Genomic DNA, 19,713 nt, shown 5'->3' with positions numbered 1-19,713 from the left:
GAGTTGGCGTGGTATCAGCGGAAAGATCGGCCCGCAATGATTTTAGACCTACTCGTACTCATGCAGTCATGGTACTAGTAGACCTAGATATGGATGTACACAAGCAGCACTGTACTTTTGTAGTGTGGAGCAGGCAGTAGAATCTGATGTCATGTTGTACAGTCATGTACATAATCTACGCTTAGATCTACATCTTCTGACAGATCAGACAGATGAATGAAGCCACAGAGCTCTGGCCGCTGGAGCGTGCAGCGAACGTGTAGAGAGGATCTTGGACTGCTGCACCGTCCGTGCTTCAGACAGTTCAGTTGAATGCGGAATCGTTTTTTTCTTGCTCGTTGCCGTCTGTGGGTGTTCTGGGCGGATGCGTGTTCTGCTTGCGGCCCTTCATATTGTTGTTTTCTGGGAGTGTGAGTGACGCTCCGTCGCAATCTGGTTGCGGAAGTGAAGCGCTTTCCTTCCTTACCTGCCCATCGGCAGGTGGCGTTTAGATTTGTGGGACTACCATTCTTCCGGGTCAACGTTACCAGAATAGCGGACGCCGGACAGGAAGACCCGGCCGTTATCGGGAGCAGGTGCTTCTCACTGGCTTGAAGTCAGGTAAGATTCTCCCATTCAGTCCCCAAGATTTCACTGAAGGTCTGCGCTGAGTTTTAGTAGTACAGCAGCCCCAACCCGTAAAGATTTATTGGAAAAGGCTTCTGCTGATGTGCAGTACTCCGTGTCGTGTGCTCACATTTGTCCGCATGGTATTGTTTGTTCGTAGTGAAGCGCTGCAACGGCAATTCAAACGCGAAGGTATTTCGGCTGCTGCAATATCCACTCACTCTCAATCCGTGTGCTTTACAAGGAGAGAAAATTAGTCGATGAATAATTTCGTCAAATTCCAAAGAAATAACTTCTTCCAATCGGAAACGGTGACCATTCTCCAGAAAAACTAATTTTTCAGTACATAAAGGGTTAAAGGGGAAGTTGAGGCAAAAATTAAAATTTCACCAGTTGTAGTCTTCGGGGTGCTGAGTCGAATGGTCTTGGTTCGAGAAAGCTGAGACGCTCACTTCCTACTTGAATCCCAATCGAACTGGCGCACTTCCACCGAAACTGGGTGACTGCGCCCTACTAGATGGGGATTTGTATGCAAAATGTCACTAAACGCGCCGTTTCGTTCTTATAAAAGCACGGATGACCGCGATTGGCCCATATGTTGTAGTCTTTCGGACGCTGAGTCGACTGGTTTTGGTCCGAAAAGGCTGCGATGCAGCGTTCCTCCTCTATTCCCAATCGAACATGGTTGAACAAGCGGTCACGTGCTCCTGCGTACACCAGTCACCTGGTCACCGTGCCTGCAGGGTACAACTTACTAGCCTGTTTGACTTTTTTTGGGTGCAGTCCTGTCACTCGAGTTGAACTCGAGTTGAACCTTGGTGTGAAAGTTGTCGCCTGCTGGCGTGGTGACCAGGTGATTTGGGCACCCAGGAGCACGTGACCACTTGTTCAACCATGTTCGATTGGGAAGAAAGGAGGAACGCTGCATCGCCGCCTTTTCGGACCAAAACCAGTCGACTCAGCGTCCAAAAGACTACAACATATGGGCCAATCGCGGTCATCCGTGCTTTTATAAGAACGAAACGGCGCTTTTAGTGACATTTTGCATACAAATCCCCATCTAGTAGGGCGCAGTCACCCAGTTTCGGTGGAAGTGCGCCAGTTCGATTGGGATTCAAGTAGGAAGGGAGCGTCTCAGCTTTCTCGGACCAAGACCATTCGACTCAGCACCCCGAAGAATACAACTGGTGAAATTTAATTTTTGCCTTAACTTCCCCTTTAACATGTACAATCGTCCCTCTCTAATCCGGCACCTTTTGCAACGGCATTTTCTGCTGGATAAACAAGGGTGCTGGATTATCAAATCCTGCCCTCCAACCCGGCCCACATGTAATCATACATGTTTGTGTCGTACGTCAAAACGTGGGGATTTTTTCTGTCAAACCAAGTACTTTGTGGAATGCATGTCTATAACATACACTGCCAACGCATATGGCCGATTGGTTTGCAGGCCTGCCTGCGAATCATGAGGTCCCGAGTTCGAGACCCGCGCTGGTAGCAGGGAGCGTGTAAAGACTTTTTACGTGAGTAAAGACTCTTTATGCGTGGTGAACTGCGCCGACACCCACGGTCAACTGGGTACTCACAGCTCGGAGTGAGGGTAACAAGGATGCAGTTTACAGGGTTATGGGCCGTTACACGCCCGATTGGTTGAGAGACTCACCTACTCTCCCCTGACTCACTTGTGAGGTCTGCATTCGCCACTCAGGTGTGCAAGGCATAGGCATAGTGGTGGCCTGCGGAAGCGAAGGCTAGTTTGTGTGTTTCTGAACATTCAAGCGATGCCAACGCGAATCCCGCGAATTATTATTATTATTATAGGATATTCCCAAGTGTATGTTACATTTGTTGTGTATGTTACAATGGTCCCTGACAGTATGCGATGTACAACTGCTGGATTAGAAAATCGAATTATGTACAGTTTGAGTGATTTGTTGCAGAAAATCGCTGCTGGAGGCGGAATTCAAGTGCCGGATTAAAGCGTAGAAAATGAACTGAAAAAATCCGTTTTACCAGAAAGTGTGCTGGTTTGCAAGGGTGCTGGATAAACAAGTGCCGGATTAGAGAGGGATGACTGTACATGGTTATGGCTCATGAGTGCACAATCAGGGCTGCCACACTTGGAGGGAGAAAAATCCGACGGGGGTGCTGGGGTGTCCCCGTGGGGATGCAGGGGGCAGGGCCCCCTTGGTGAAAATGTTTAGGAAAATGGCTTGCTGTTGGGGCCCCAGAACACATTTTTAACTTTCCAGCACACGCACTACAACCATGTCAATTATGAATTAATGGCCAACTGGACTAAAAAGCGCTCAAAATATAATAATCGGTTGTCCCTCTTTGGGAACAAAATCGGTCGCTTTGTCGGATAGGCGATCAAAAATCGGAATATTTCAAAACAATCGGAGTAAGTGGCAACCCTGAGCTATATTCATTGCCATTTTATGACTATTGTCTCCTCGTAGGTTATTGAAATACTTTGATCGATCTCTTTGTCATTTTAGGGGATAATCCCTATTCGTGTGCTCTTTGACCAACTGAGCACATGATAATGACGTAGTTGGCTGAGGTTTGAATCGCCTCGAAAAGAGCTTTCTGTGATAGAGGAGAGTGGAATGGCATTGATGGTGGAATTTACTCGCATATTGGGCTTGGGGTGGACTTTGCTGTAATCCCGCGCCTGATTTGTGGCAGCTAGTTGATGGAGTCTGGTGTCCTGGCGTTGCTCTCGCCAGGAGCTTTCCAAAGAGCCCAAGATTGTGGAAATGCAGTGAAGGAGGTCAAAGTTATAGCCTGTTGAAGGTGTAAATTGTGCAGAAAATTTAAATTCTGCTTCATTCTGTGCTGGAAATCAGTACATAAAGGGATATTTATTTATTTTTCCTTTGTTTTTGTTTACTACCCTGGCTGGCTACCGCCTCCCCCCCCCCCCCCTCCTTCCATATTGGCCTATATTCTCTGGCCACGGGAAGGCGAAATAAAAAAATAAAAAATTACTGATGCAGCATGCCTGGTGTGCAACAATACTATACCAGTAAAGAAGCTGGTCAAATAGTGAAATAGGGCTGTCAACGCAAGGATCATAACGTGAAGCAAGTTGGTAGGATGAGTATGTATGCAAAGTGTGTGGAAGGAATGCATGCAAGGAGAGAGTGCATGTTCCAATACCACGTTATGTGTGCGAACCATTGGGAAAGCGAAGAAGAAGAAGAAAAACGATAAGCTAGCACCACAGTATAATAATAATTACTCCGTAAAATGTACCTGACCTGTCAGTGTGTGTTCAGGATCAAACCTCGTGTTATGTATGTAGCTGACGTGTCAGTGTGTGTTCAGGATCAAACCCCGTGTTATGTATGTAGCTGACGTGTCAGTGTGTGTTCAGGATCAAACCCCGTGTTATGTATGAAAAAAATATGAAAATGTAAATCAAGCACCATACACCTTGACTACTCGTTTTAGCCTCTGGGAAATCCAGATAATTAATAATTGGTTTACAAATCAGTTGGCTGGAAATCCCAGTGCCCTCCGTATGCTTTGCTTTCACCTAGGTCATCATGCTTGTTACTTCAGTTTCCTAATCATCAATTTCTATTAAACTGATAGAAACTTCTTTTCAATATGATTATCAAGTACATCTTTAATATAGCTATGAAAAGGATGAAGGCCGCAGACATCACGCAACTACATTACTTGTTTGACATGTATTACTGTGTATTTTATTAAAAAAATATTATTGAAAACCCAGAATCGATTTTCTCGTTCCTATCATCAGTGGGAAAAAACACATCTTTATGTATGTTTTTGCAAAGACGTTTCTTTTAGTTGCATAGAAATAGAGGATTTCTGATGGTATGCAAGCTCCACTGCATGGAGTTCCCTACACACACCATTCTCAAATCAAATAGTCTCTTCGCTCAAAATTACTTACTGTAAATATACAAATTTTCGGCAGCTATTTAATTTCAGCTATATTCGGCACCGGCCCAAAACACCTAAATTAAAACGCCAATGAAAATTTTCACAGCATCTGTCGCACTATACCGTGCCCTCTGATCTACCCCACGCCGAAAATAAATCGCCGCCGAAATGTCAAAAATCGTGAAGTGCCGAAATTTTGCAGCGCCGGAATTTTGTATATTTACAGTATGTCTCAATGAAATATTCTTACAAGAAAACTCTGAATTAGCCTCTGGGATATAGCTGATGCTATTACCGCCTTTTAGGGATCGGATAGCTCTAATTCTGCGATGACCATGCCCGTAATTTACCGGAAGCCTGATTGATTATCTTCCAAGCTCTGGGCGTCGAGACCACCAACATAATGGTTCAAAACACAATGATCCCGAGGGACCCATTGGAACTTTATTAGCTGGAGGAGTATGCACCATGTCCTGGGAAATTGTCAGAGAAACCACCCAGGGGATTTAGAGCAGAGCAGAAGAGTACGGTTTTTACCGCTCTTTAGCGACGAAATGGCTCTAGTCTAGTGCCCTTTTCTGCGGATTCTCCGTCTGTCGGAGTACTTACTCCGAGAGTTGTCATTATTAATGAAGAGCAAAGCATCAAGGCTGTGCTGTAAAATACGGGAGGTTGTTTGCATCCGCTTTTGTAGATTTTCCCGGGAAGTGGAACCCTGGGGTTGAAGTCAGTATCTGCAAAACTTAGACTGCGACAGAAAATGTTTATTTCTCGTTGGCTGAGCGAAGCGAAAGAAACGAGAAATCTAGTTCTCTGTTAATATTTTTTTGCACGTGCGTGCGGAACGGGTACGAGGGCAGTGTGCTGTGGTTGAAAGTGCTGTTGCTGTGATTCTGCAGATCATTGTTTTTCTTCTTGCCAAGTGTGCAGCTGCCCACCCTGGTCAACTATCTTCTTAGTGTGCGCTGCCGTTATCCGCTTTAGTGTGTGCTGCACACTGTAGTTGTGTGATTCATGATGCTCTGGTCTATATGCCTATAACTCATCGCTTGGCGAGTTTTTCGTACTTCAAAAACGAAGTAGTAAAGCATGGTTCCTGAAGCCTAGCAAATGCTGAAGCTGCCGTTGCCTTAGTTTTCTGCCTTAATCTGATGTATTGCTGACAATAAGTTCGGGCTACAGCGCTGGCTCTCTTCCAAGGCGCATAGCCCCATTATCTAGCTATGGCAAGAAGTCTTGTGCAGCAGGTCTGCATTCACCGCATGTTCAAATGGCTGCTGTGTGTGATAGAGCTGGGTGTGCATGCTGATGCTCGTGCAAACAAATTTGGAGCAGAGAAACAATAGCCTGACGTATGTGTTCGGTCTTCTTTGAAAATGCGAGTGAACGTGCGGACATGTTGGTGCCTTGAGTGGTGAATGGATGTCCAGAAAACGCTGTGATTGATACAGGATCCGCCGCTACATTGTTGTCAGAGGATTTTGCCGACCGCCTACCTAAGGAGCTGGAAAAGGAAACCTCTGACCAAGGCCCGAGGTTAATTGGTGCCAACGGACAACCACCGCCGCCCGAGACGAGGAGGACAGCGCCCGGGTATTTGACAGTGCTCAGCCAGTTGGCACGATGAAGAGGCGAACCCCGCGTTCCCGCCATCCGCCCCAGCTGTTTGGGAGTCCTGTGTGGCACGAGTAAGTGACTTCAGTGGTACTGACTGGATTGGTCGTGTTCGATATTACAGTTAGTTTTGGAACAATTTTGGTAGGGACTCCAATTTGACCTGCACTCGTTTAGTTAAAATTGTTACCCATACTCTTAGTCTAATTTATTAAGTTACTTATAACACGAGGACATGTTCTTTTCCATGTAAGCGGGAGATATGTCATATCCATACTATTGACACGTGCCTTTTAGGCCTCTACGTGACAAGTCTGCCTTTATTTAGGTGTCTAGTTATTTATTTACATCCCGTAAACGGATTCATAATCGCCTTTATTTTATGTCTTCACACAAAGCCTGGCGCCTTCCTTATTTGGTATACCCTGTTTTTCCTTAGCTGTCTCCTGCTCTTTGTGATACAGTTTATACACATTATTGCTAAGTAAGGATTTATCGCGTGCTAGCGACCGTCGTGAGTTCCCTTCGGGAGCGGACACGATAATTTACTTTACTTTTATAGCTTAGTTTTGGTACACTGCGGCATGCGGGTGTTCTATGGTTCATTATTTGTCCAATAGTTCGTACGGGGGGATCAGCCTCCCGCCGGTAGTTAGATATTATGGCAATCGCCTTTCTGTCTCTCTCTCTCTCTCTCTCTTTCTCTCTCTCTCTCTCTCTTGCCTTCCGCCTTCAGGCGGAAGCTTCGGCTTCCGTCTCTCTTGCCTTGTGCTCTCATATCATCTCTTGAGCTATGTTACCTTCGTTGAAGATGTGAGTAAACCTGAACGCTGGTGTGATTTACGTGTCTTTATAATTATGCCTGAGTGTGTGTGTGTGAGAGTATGTCTAGGTAAATGTGCGTGCATGCGTAAGAGTAATTCTGTTGGTGGACTCTCTCTCCAAGTTGCCACCACTGCACGGCCTTGTAAGAAGAAGTTTTAGTAAGTTAGTTATGTCGACGACCGCGGCCTTGGGGTCTAACTCCGGGCCGACCGGATACGACACATGACTAGACACACCTAGCATGCAATTCTGGCGCCAGAATTAGAGAAATTCCGCCCTCTCTTCAGAATGGACGGATTTGACGGAATTGGATAGAATCAATTCTAACGACGGAATTTGTCACTTTTTGTGTAATCGAACTGTGCATCAACAATAATCTAGAATTGACGGAAATGTGTGTGATCGAAAGCGCCCTATATGTTTGTGTGACCGCTGCATCGTGTGTTCCGCGAAAGCGGCTGCGGTAGTTACGCTTTTTGCCTCCGCTACGGTACAAAACCGCATACAACTTACAGGCATCATTTAAAAAACGATCCTGTCAGCTTTTCTATTTTCAGTTGCCGTCATGTTGCTAAAGAAAGGTTCAGTGACTCATTTGTTTCATACAAGACGAGTCAATGGTTTGGTCTGGCTTAGAATCTTTCGCTGTAGAAGAAATCTATTCGTGTCTCTATTGGAGAAATAATTGTATTCACTCGTTATAAAATAGGATTAAGACAAACTCACAGAACAAATGCCATCGGTCCCTTGATGTTCGTCCTAAAGAGGTTTGACTGGATATCATTCATACTCCCCCAAAGTCGTGTAACATTTTATTATTATGGAGTGCCTTGTTTATCTCTCAGTACCTCCAACCATAATTATATCCTTGCCCCTTATATCCTCATGATCAGTGTAGTTGTTGGAACGAGGTGTCCGACTCAACAATGTATTTGTTTACATTTTAAAAATAGTAAAATACATGTTTATTGTTCCTACTTTGCTGTGTTGTTTTAGACAATCGTGAACTTGTCACACTTTGAAGTCATTGAACTACTTCCAAACGTTTTATCGATATCAACAGGATTACGATTTCAGTACAATATGATGCCGGATGACCTTATTACGACAACCCACGACTACAATTATTATATACACAGAATCAACAAAAACATCTGCTGCACGCACCTGATTACAATTCTCAAGTAAATGTGGTTTAGGGTGTGGAAATCTGAATTTTCTGAAAGACAAGACCATTTTATGACAGAGTCATGAAATTCTGCAACAGCAACATCCACAGAATGACCTGCGTATAAAAAAAAAGTATCACCGCCACTACCCATATGATTCCCCTGCAGAAGAACATGATTATGCAAGACTAGTGCCATTTTCTGCAAGAAAAGGCTTGCACATCAATGGGTATAATACGGTATTGAATTTGATATGATGCATACATGTATGTAGAGGCGCTATATGTAGGCCATTATTTTAATAGGGCATTCCATTGGTGACACAACTATTATAAATAATCATCCTTAGCCAAAAAAATTCCCCTGTTATTTTGCACAAAACCATTATACATTAGCAGCATATGTGAGCATAATGCGGCATAATATGATATCTTTTAGGCTAAAATATATCATATTATGCCGCATTAACCTCACAATAATCACAATACTTGAGGATCTTAGTTTAAAAAAATACTGCTTTCAACACTTGTTTAGTCCGACCAAGAGTCCATCTTGGTCTGACACTTCACGGGTGACTTGTACGAGTACTGCGCCAACATGCATGAATAGGAAAGAGGACCACGAGGGGAAAAGGTCTTCTCGCTTTTCATCTTGTGTGTGATTATTGTGAGGTTTTGTGTGAAATTTTAATTTTCGGCTATCACATTTCGTTAATTTCTTACCTTTTAGACGGGGTCCATGGACTAGAACACAATAACCTCTTTTTGAAAACTGCCATGAAGCAGTTTTTATTGCTATAATGTTCTTTGAAGTGGGCATGGAAACATGCGCGAAAATTGAAAAATCACATCAACGTTCAATAGGCCTTGACAGATTATGCTAATATTTTCGTGAAATTATGCTTTTCGCATTGCTGAAAAAATTGCAGAATTATGCTATTTTTATGCTAAATCATATTATGCCGCATTATGCTCACATATGCTGCTAATGTATAATGGTTCTGTGCAAAATAACAGGGGAATTTTTTTGTAAAGAGCGTTGTACTTGTACTTTAGCAGCAAAGGTTCAACGGGGTCAACGCACCGTCCGACCTAGCTACGACCATCACTGATTGTACGAGTAGTGGACTGGATATGTTATTATTATTATTAGACACAATCTCATAGCATGTGACAAGCATAGCTAATGCAGGGACAGAATCCCCTGAGAAAAGGGCGTTGAGCCAGCCACGGCAATAGTAAGCTAGGAAAACAAAGCAAATATGAATTAAAGCAGAAAATGAATGGAAAATTACAAAGAAAAACGATTAACGGAAGTGAGCACTATCAAAATTCGTGCATCACCCAGGTATTCGAGAATGTTCTTCGATGATAATTATTGCGTCTAGTTCAGTTGTGATAGTAGATCTTTAAACTGACCAATAGAAGAACAAGTTTTCAGACCGTATGGTAATGATAACCAATGAGAGTAGCCGGAAAACAAAGGGGACTTTAGATACTGGGCTGACTTAACAAGAGGCAGGGTGAGCGCGTTACGGGTTGAGCCTGTCGAAAACCAATTGTACTTCATCATGTGTGAAGGGGTTTTATGAAGAAATATCTTATGAACCAGTGTACAGAGATGGTGCTTATGACGAACGGAGAGAGGAGAAGTGTGTGCAAGTCGATAAAGGGCATCCGAAGGAAAACATCGATCCTTGTTGTAAAGAATTTTTTAAGTATAAATCTATGGTGGACTTCTAATTGGCTCAGAGTTGTGTCAGAAAGGCCACACCAAGCGGTATCGCAATAGTCGAATATAGGGAGAATATAGCACTGATAAAATAATAGTTTACACTGGATGGGCAAATGAGTGCAATGTGGTTGTAGTACCCCTAAGGCTGAACTGGTTCGCTTGCATACACAGTTGACATGTGCAGCCCAAGAGAGTTTGCAGTCAAACATCACACCTAGATGTTTGTGCTGAGTAACAACACGGATAGGCATAGTCGAGTCAGGGAAGAATAATGGTTGATCAGGAGGGGATGAAGAAATATACATGGCTTCTGTCTTGTCTAAATTGGGCTGGAGTTTCCACGTTTGCATCCACATGACAGTGCTGTTGATGCGATGCTGCATGGTAAGGAGTAATTGTGCAGGGGAGGAATCAGAACAGATAAGGCCAGTGTCATCTGCATACAAACTAACATCGGGGACAACTGAAGGTAGGTCATTAACGTAAAGCAAGAATAACAAAGGACCCAGAATGGAACCTTGGGGCACTCCAGACGTTACAGGGAGGGGATCAGACAAGAAATAGAACAAGCGAACAGCCTGAGAACGAGCAGACAGATACGAGGATATCCAACGCAAGGCAGCATCCTCCACCCGGAAGGTGACCTTCAACTTGGCAAGTAAGCCACGATGCCAAACGGTGTCGAATGCCTTAGCCAAGTCGAAAAACACCATTCCCACGTGCTCCCCACAGTTCCTCTTTGTCGCTATGTCTTGGACAAGTCGAGTCACCTGGTATTGAGTTGAGTCACCACGGCAGAATCCCGACTGAGCTGGTGAGAGAGCCGGAGCGATGTGCAGGTAGAGGGAATCGAATACAATACGCTCACAAAGTTTGGAAACTGTGCGCAGCAGAGAGATGGGGCGGTAGTTTGCCGGGCAAGCACGGGAGCCTTTATTCTTGTAAAGCGGTGTCACGATGGCGGATTTCCAATCCTGTGGGAATGTACCAGTTCGAAATGACATATTAAAAATAATGGCGAGAGGATAGGCTATTGATGGTGCAAGAGACTGCAGCACTTCATTCGGGATCCCATCTGAGCCGGGAGACTTTCCACATTTCAGGCGCTTCAGATATTTCCGAACTTGAAACGTAGTGACAGTGATTGTACGGAACGGAACAGATATGAAAGGCGACTGGGACAAAGGGGGAATGCGCCACGAAGGATCATCAGGTAGCCCAAATGAGGTGAACTGAGTGTTCAGAACATCAGCTATGCTCTTGGGGGACGTGGCGACCGTACCGTCGGATGCTATCATCGTTTGGGGCATGACACGGCCGGAAGTGTGCCGCTGTGCTCACACAAACTGAAAGAGTGTAGGTCGATTCGGTGACGTTAGTGATGCTTGGATGGAGCGTATAATATTGACGATGTGCTTGCCGAGACAGGTGCTTTACAGCATTCCTTTGTCGGTTATAAGCTGCATGATTTACTGCTGTCGGATATTTTTTGTACACACTATATAGATCACGCTTGCGTTTTACAGCAGACCTGAGCTCAGCAGTAACCCATGGTGGAGATTGCATGCGGGGTCGTGGAGATGTCAAGGTGGGGGTGGCTCCGAATGAAGTGAGGTGCCGACGGAAGGCGGACTGGAGCTCACAATCAAAGTGATGAAGTGCGTCATTAACATCAGTGTACGAGTTCAGAGAGGACCAGTTGTAGCCAGCTAAATCAGCGTTGATTAATTGCCAAAGGTGCGAAGGTACTTGTTTGAAGCGATACAGTGAAGAGGGAGGACCAGTGGCAGAGTTGGGGAAGTAGTTCGAAATAGGGGCGTAACATAAAGTGCAAACAATCTGTATATGGTCAGACATACCCAAGGGAGGTGCTTGATCAATTGAGCGCACGAGGCGTGGTCGGTTGGTGATCACCAAGTCCAGACACGAAACAGAGCCATTAGGCGAGGAATGAGTGGGGAAGTCAACCATCTGGTGGAGCCCAAGAGCAGCAAATACTGTGCTAAGGAGATCACCAGCCTTCGAGGTAGAATCGGTGGGACACCAGCTTGAGTTGTGGGCGTTGAAATCGCCAGTCACTAGCAGATCATAAGAATCTAAACAGACTGACTGTAATGCCTCAACAAACATGTCACAAAAGTACGACAATTGCATTGTGCTCTGTGAGGGTGGTCGATACATGCAGCATAGTAAGATGGGATTCTGAGATTTTGTAGAGGGGGAGCCAAGTTCAAGCCACACAGACTCGCAGCCAGGGCGTTGAAGGTCGGCACGAGGGGAGACGTACGGAAAGGAGTCCGAACGGACAAGTACGGCAACACCCCCATACCCACGGCTACAATGTGCTGACCGATTGTCTTCCGGAGGTCGATCTCTGCGGATGCAGATATAGCCTGACAGTGAGAGCGGGTTCGAGGGACAGAGCCACGTCTCTGTTAGGCAGATTATGTCAGGCTTAGCACATTCGGCAATAACGCAGAGCTCAGACAACTTGTTGACAACAGAGCGACAATTCAGAGATACTAGGGTTAAATCACGCTGGGATTTAGGGAAAAAAGGGGACGCTGATGGATTTAGCGCTGGACATGCAATGTGTGCGGGTTGGCCAGAGGAGGGCTGAGCGGGGTAGAGCGGGCGGGCTAGTTTCGATCGTGGGGTGAATACAGGGGCGTTGGGATTTAGTCGTTGTTGCTGCATCGTTGTGTATGTTGGTTTGTTAGCATGACAGTTCAGGATTGATCATCACTGCCTCGCCGCGAAGTAGAAGACGACCTTGGGCATCAGCAAAGCGCCACTTTTTCGCACTGTGTGCTGGATGGTGGCCGGCCAGAATTTGGAGTCGAGAACTTTGTCCTCGTCCGATGCTGCCACGGTTACGCGAGCATGGCTAGTACCCAGGTACGTGTTTTCTGAAATCGAACAGTTCAGTACGTCAACTTGGCGGGCCTTGCACCACGCTGTTATTGACTCTGCCCTGCAACCCGGACTGACATTTCCAACGTACAGAACAAGCTTCTTTGTACGTTCAGGCCCTGTTAGCACACGCGGGTCGGCTGCCCTGGGCTGTGGTTTCACGTAGCGTGACGTAACCCTACGGCGTGTGACTTCCGACCACTCTGCACCTGCAGCACTCGACCCTGGGTTGGATTGCTCAGGTGGGTGTGGTCTGGTGCCATGCATTGACAAAACAGGCTGCGACAAATGGCTGGAGGTGGTGTGAGCGGGGGTCATATGGTGAGTACTAGAACCCGTACTACCCTGTGTGTACTGCATAGGACCAGAGGAAATATGGGTGCGTGCACGTGGGGGATTCAAGTCTCCTACGGCGGTGCTGTACAACTTCCCGCCGGACATTGCCAAATTTTGCTGTGCTTCCTGTACGAGAGGGTGTACACAGATTTCCGGTTGTTGGAGCCCCTGAACTTCCCGCCTGAGTTGTTGCACTTCTAATTCCAGACTCAGGATTTTGTCGGCTCTATCCTGTCTCAAGGAGACAATTTCCTGTGACATGCAGCTAATTGAGTCAGTAAGGCTTACAATTGCAAGTTGGAGCTCCGATGTGGGTAGCGAACTCTGCGCCAACATGCCCACTCCACGCTTCCTCAGCTCGCTCACCAGATCCGGCCGGGAGAGGCTCGAGGCTTTATCCACAGACATTTGCTCGCCGATCTTGATGAGCTCCTCATAGCCAACCAAAGCCAGGTCCATGCCTTCGTTTGTCGCCATTGGTACTGTTGGTCTCTTCTATTAGTTCTAAGCAATAATGGGGAGGGCCTAGGGGTAGTTCTGTAGAGAGACGCACCTCGAGGCTAATCCTCGGAGCACAAAATGTCAAACCGCACCCTACTTTCACACTTTTAGTTATCAAGGGAGTCGTAAACCTACGACTTCCTGGTGCATCTACTTGTACTTGTACTTGTAGAACATGTACAACTGTATGGAATTAATTGATGCGAACAGGCGGATTATTCCAATTTTATGCGATTCGTATGCAATTTGCCTCGAATTATGCGATTATTCGATTTTGGTAGGAATTATGCGACAAATTATGCTAGCATAATCCGTCAAGGCCTTAAGCGGGATTCACAGAAGCTTTTTTGCGATGCGACACGCGATGCGACGCGATCTGCGACGGACGCGTGCGATGCGAACTCGCGAAATACCATTCACAGAAGAAGTCAGTGATGCGACAAAATCTTGCTGATTTGGCTACGTCACCATGATATTGGCGCGGTTTGACACAACTTGTACAAATTTATAGGCAACTCTTGAACCTTTGTACAACTTTGCTGTAGAAAAGGTCAAAATCGTACGCCAAATCGCTTGTCGCATCGCATCGCATCGCAAAAGTTGAGCCAAGCTCAACTTCTGCGATGGCTTGCGATGGCCCAGTTGCGGCAGTTGCGTGGGGTGCGACAAGGCTGCGATTTGGGGTTTTCCCGGTTTCGCGCCTGTCGCATCGCGTGTCGCATCGCAAAAAAGCTTCTGTTCAAAGCCATCCCGGACCGGCTTTGAAGGCGGCTTTGAAAGGGGATTTCGGCTTTTAGTTTTCAGGCAAGGCGAAACGAGTGGTTTGGTTTGTCGAGTGCGCAGAGTTTTTGTTATTTCTTGGAGAGTCCGGTACCATGCCTCGAGTTGTCTTTTTTTGCCAAGGTGGAGCTACGGCTGATAGAACTATGGGGAAAATACCAGCGAAAAAAGTGGAACTATGATTAAAAGAGCTGTTGCCGAGATGAGGATTTCAGATGAGCTGAACCTGTGCCCAAAGCAGCTATCCGGAGGTGATCAGGAAATGATATACACGGCCGCTATGGTTCACAACTCCAGCACACTCAGAGAAATACACCAGTTGTGGAGGCGTTCCACCGAGATCATACTAGCGGACCAAGAAATATTTTTTTGAAATATTGAGCCAAGTGCCGCACGGTGCCAGTGCGCTCAGCTCATGCAGAAATCAAAATTCCCGCTCTTCGCCATGGGTCACGAGGGTCACTTTTTACGTGTTTGGCATGCACTGCATTGGACTGTGTGAATGCACAGGCGTTGCAAGTGACTTTTACAGTCATGTAAACGCGAATTTTTGTACCGGGTGTGAATCCAGCCTTCAAAGCGGTGCAACCTTTTCATGTGTGACCGCGGCCTTAGTGGAGGCCGAACTGTGAAAAGGAGTAGCCTCAGTCAGCATGATCAAAACGCGACGCAGCTCACCAGAGCAAGGTGTGGGTCCTCTTCCGGTGGCGAAAGGCGGGCTCACGCCCCTACATGGCTACTTCCCATTGTCTAACCCCCAAGACAATTATGTAGCCGACTGGCCGAAATAAATAAAAAAAACGCGAGCGGCTCAGGATGAATGACTACAATGTACTGTCGCGGACATGCATGGACATCCAGTCTATTGACCAGGGCCGGCGCCCTCAGCGCGTACAGAACGTCGTCGTTGCATGCAGCGCACATGTTGATACGATACGCGATACGACCAGCAGCAGCGCGTAGTAATGCATGCCATGGCTGCATGGCCAGCGCTAGACGTGCAACCGGATTTCCATGTCCACGACAGTACATGCATGATGATGATGTGTTCTGTAGAGTGCTGCTGTGGATGCCGCCAGCCTTTTTACGCCCTTTGACTTTGCCTTGGCTGTAGCTACTGCCTGTGAAAAAAGGATCTCATTTTATCTGCCCTGCCTTGCTTCTACTACGATTTATCCCGGCTGTTTACCACGTGACGTGTACGTGGGTGAACAAACAGGCCTGTTCTACATAATCTTTAGTACAGGCGACATCGCTCACTAGCACTGTTGCATGTGATGACACAGCTAGTCCGCCTCTGCTCTGGCGACACAGACAGTCGGCTTCATTTCGTAGTTGGTGTGGGAGCATCATGTCAGCAGAAAGGTCGGCCAGCAATGATAATCTGCCCTGCCTTGCTTCTACTACGATTTATCCCGGCTGTTTACCACGTGACGTGTACGTGGGTGAACAAACAGGCCTGTTCTACATAATCTTTAGTACAGGCGACATCGCTCACTAGCACTGTTGCATGTGATGACACTTGAACAGCTAGTCCGCCTCTGCTCTGGCGACACAGACAGTCGTCTTCATTTCGTAGTTGGTATGGGAGCATCATGTCACTTGTCAGCAGAAAGGTCGGCCCGCACGCGCAATGATTATAAAGTAGACCTACATATGGATGTACACGAGTAGCACTGTACTTTTGTAGTGTGGAGCAGGCAGTAGAATCTGATGTCATGTTGTACAGTCATGTACATAATCTACGCGTAAATCTACATCTTCTGTCAGATCAGACAGATGAATGAAGCCACAGAGCTCTGGCCGCTGGAGCGTGCAGCGAACGTGTAGAGAAGATCTTGGACTGCTGCACCGTCCGTGCTTCAGTTGAATGCGGAATCGTTTTTTTCTTGCTCGTTGCCGTCTGTGGGTGTTCTGGGCGGATGCGTGTTCTGCTTGCGGCCCTTCATATTGTTGTTTTCTGGGAGTTTGAGTGACGCTCCGTCGCAATCTGGTTGCGGAAGTGAAGCGCTTTCGTTCGTTACCTGCCCATCGGCAGGTGGCGTTTAGATTTGTGGGACTACCAATCGTCCGGGTCAACGTTACCAGAATAGCGGACGCCGGACAGGAACCACCCGGCCGTTATCGGGAGCAGGTGCTTCTCCCTGGCTTGAAGTCAGGTAAGCATCTCCCATTCAGTCCCTATGTTTCACTGAAGGTGTGCGCTGAGTTCTTGTAGTACAGCAGCCCTAACCCGTAACGATTTATTAGAAAAGGCTTCTGCTGATGTACAGTACTCCGTGTCGTGTGCTCACATTTGTCCGTATGGTATTGTATTGTTCGTAGTGAAGTGCAGCAACGGCAATTCAAACGCGAAGGAATTTTTGGCTGCTGCAATATCCACTCACTCTCAATCCGTGTGCTTTACAAGCAGAGAAAATTAGTCGATGAATAATTTCGTCAAATTCCAAAGAAGGGACTTCTTCCAATCGGAAACGGTGACCTTTCACCAGAAAAACAAAATTGTTTGGAAAGTTTTTTTGAGCTGAAATTTTAGTGAAAAAGTTTAGGGTTCACGGCTTGCAACTAAAAGCACCCATCACGTGCGCCTCCATTTTGGATTATGGACGCGCGCTACAGGCCGCGACATGGCCTATCGAAGTAAAAAAATATCGACTCGAAGTCTAGCCGGAGAGCGTACTTTTTGAATTTTTCCTTGGCTTCAGTGGCTTCACTTCACTCGGGCTTTGCATTTTTCTGACTGACCTGGACTTGATGATGGCGGCGGTGGCGGTCTTGGCGAAAGATCCAGCTCCATCTGAGACACTCTGTCGTCTTTTCTTATCTGCTGAGGTTCTGGCAAAGCGCAGCTGCATCGAACCTGACTAGATGTAGCTGCACGCATCCTTTGTTTGCCCTGCAAATCTCGATCTGTTGCTCTTCTTGCTGTTTGGCCGCTGATGCCATGGAAGAAAATATTCTTCCTGTAAAGAGGCCGAAACTGAGCTAGGGCACGTCAAGATATCTAGGGTATACAAAGAAAAATAAATGTCATGGTCGTTTCAGCAGCTCACGACAGCCAACACGCTCCATCGTCGGGATTGGAAGTATCCAGCACGGCTGTTCCGAGCGCTGCTGCTCTTGTTATTCTTTTTCTTCAGAAATTCTCCACACCTTGTCGGCCAAAGTACGCGCGCGCGTGCACGGAAAATAGATGCGCTGAGCCGTTTCTTGTTCGATTTTGACAAATAATGGCTTGTTGTTTTGCTCTCGACCTTGGCTATCCTTCTACCGTTCAGTATTTTACGGAAACGCAACGGCTCCCCCTGTTTTTTTAGCCGAACTTTGGCCAAAGTTACTGGAAAACCCAGAACTCGTTTGAAAAAATACGAACGGTGGAAGTCTTGGAACGTCTTTCGTGCGTGTGGATTCAAAATTTCAGGCAGTTTGAGCCAACCGTAATGAATCCCGTAGAGTTGAAAGTGAGTGATATTGATGGGAAAATGCGATTTGAGCACTGACCGATTGTGTGGGACAGTATATGCACCCGCCTGTCACGTGCATGATGTAGCTGGCGACGCTAGCATGCCAATCCGTGAACCCTAAAGTTGTCAGCGCTTTCTAGGTTCTGCTTAGTGCCATAGCTTAGATAGTTAGAGCTATGCTCATGACAAGCAAGGTCCCAGGTTCCAGTCCTGTTGGGGTTTGCATTTTGTTCTCTTTTCAGGCAGTCCTAATCCCTGACAGATCACTTTGCAGGGGCGCCACCAGGTTCTAAAGAAGTTGTACGACCGAAAGGAGGCGAAAAGAAAGAGGGGGTCTGGGGGACACGTCCCCCTTAAAAATCTTATTATCAGGAGCAGGTTTTGTCACTACAATTGTTGCTTCGCACATCGCAATGTTTGTGACTTGATTGTCTTAATCAGGCTGGCAGAATCACTGTTTTCTGTGTTCGAACATTGGTATGACCCTTCCCTCGCAATTGTTACGAAAGGCGTTGTGATTTTGGAGCTCTCTTCCGCACCAAACAAATTCTTCTCGTTTCGCACTATTTCGCCCAGAGTGAGTATCATTTTTCTGGAGTTCGTACCGGTCCCCCACGCGAACCGTGAATTAAAAAAAGGCTCAGGGATACGAATCCTGGTATATCTCTTGAATTTGGCATGCTGAATTTGACCATGGCAAGAACAAAGTGTTCTCAAATTCCTGAAATGCGTTACATGTGGCGCATGTTGCTGCGAAGGTAGCAGGCCTGAAAACACCAACAAAAACAGCGAAGCGCTTGTCAAGGAAAGAAGGTGCGGAACTGCTTACCCTATGTCGCTGGTGGTCGTTACGGTGTACTTCAAAAATGCTAGTTTGCCGTCATCGCCCGCCACCTGGAGGCATCGATTGCTTGAAAACGAAGTTTCATGACCTAAATTTGAACTCGCTTCTTGTTCACCGTTTTGTTGAATACTGAAGGGTCTGCCTCAAATTCTGGTGAAGACGTCGACCCCAGCCGCAAGTGCAGCAAAGCAGGAGGCCACAAACTTCTAGCTGATTTCTTCACGTCGAGTGGACAAAGTAAACTTTAAAAGATCACTCTAGAAAGCGACAATTGTAATGACAGGGAGAAAGTAAAAACGCAGCATATTGAGTTGCTCTTGTTCATTCAAGCCCTCTCGTTGTGTATCTGTGTGTGTGTGTGTGTGTGTGTGTGTGTGTGCGTGTGTGTGTGTGTGTACAGAAAGCTGGTCAAATATTAAAATAGGGCTTTCAACGCAAGGTTCATAACGTGAAGCAACTTGGTAGGATGTGTATGCCTGCAAAGTGTATGGAAGGGATGCATGCAGGGAGATAGTTCGTGTTTCAGTACCACGTTATGTGTGCCAACAATTGGAGAAAAAAAGAAGAAGAAAAAATCGATAAGCTAGCACCATAGCATAATACAACTACTCCGTAGAATGTACCTGACCTGTCAGTGTGTGTTCAGGAATGAGCCCCATGTTATGTATGGAAAAAAATTAAAAAAATTAAGAGAGCATGTCTGAGAAAACCCAAGTATGTGTGCAAGTGGATCTCTCCGATTTCGCTCAAAATTTGCAGGTAGGTTCCCTTTGGGGTGTGGATCGATTGGGCAAATCCCTTGAAAAAGTTTCTGAAGGGAACCTTGAAATTTGCATACCCCTCAAAAATGGCCGAAATATCACATTATTTATGGGTCTAGAAACGAGTCACGCCACAGCGTGTACGAACAAGCTATGAACAAAACTCCATCAAGCCAACATTGCCTCACCTTAGAAGAGTTCCTGGAGCAGTACCGCTTAGCCACGCCAGCATCCCAGAAGACGAGGTC

At 46.4% G+C, this 19,713-nt stretch overlaps 1 protein-coding gene and 1 long non-coding RNA gene across 2 annotated transcripts in view; both read left to right on the top strand.

The window, feature by feature from the left end:
- Positions 1–343: 343 nt before the first annotated feature.
- Positions 344–6,966, top strand: LOC135826959 (uncharacterized). Its single transcript, XR_010555342.1, has 2 exons — positions 344–600; positions 5,937–6,966. It is a non-coding gene; the product is annotated as an uncharacterized LOC135826959 (long non-coding RNA).
- Positions 6,967–16,259: 9,293 nt separating this feature from the next.
- The window catches only part of LOC135827034 (uncharacterized), a 42,893-nt gene continuing 39,439 nt past the window's right edge, over positions 16,260–19,713 (top strand). The window contains exon 1 of the mRNA XM_065339556.1: positions 16,260–16,555. The gene's annotated coding sequence lies outside the window, so the exon portion shown is untranslated. The remainder of the gene's footprint in view (positions 16,556–19,713) is intronic.

This window comes from Sycon ciliatum, chromosome 11 (genome assembly GCF_964019385.1).
Source record: "Sycon ciliatum chromosome 11, ocSycCili1.1, whole genome shotgun sequence".
NCBI classification, from domain to species: Eukaryota; Metazoa; Porifera; class Calcarea; order Leucosolenida; family Sycettidae; genus Sycon; species Sycon ciliatum.
This window is presented reverse-complemented; position numbering and strand designations above follow the sequence as displayed.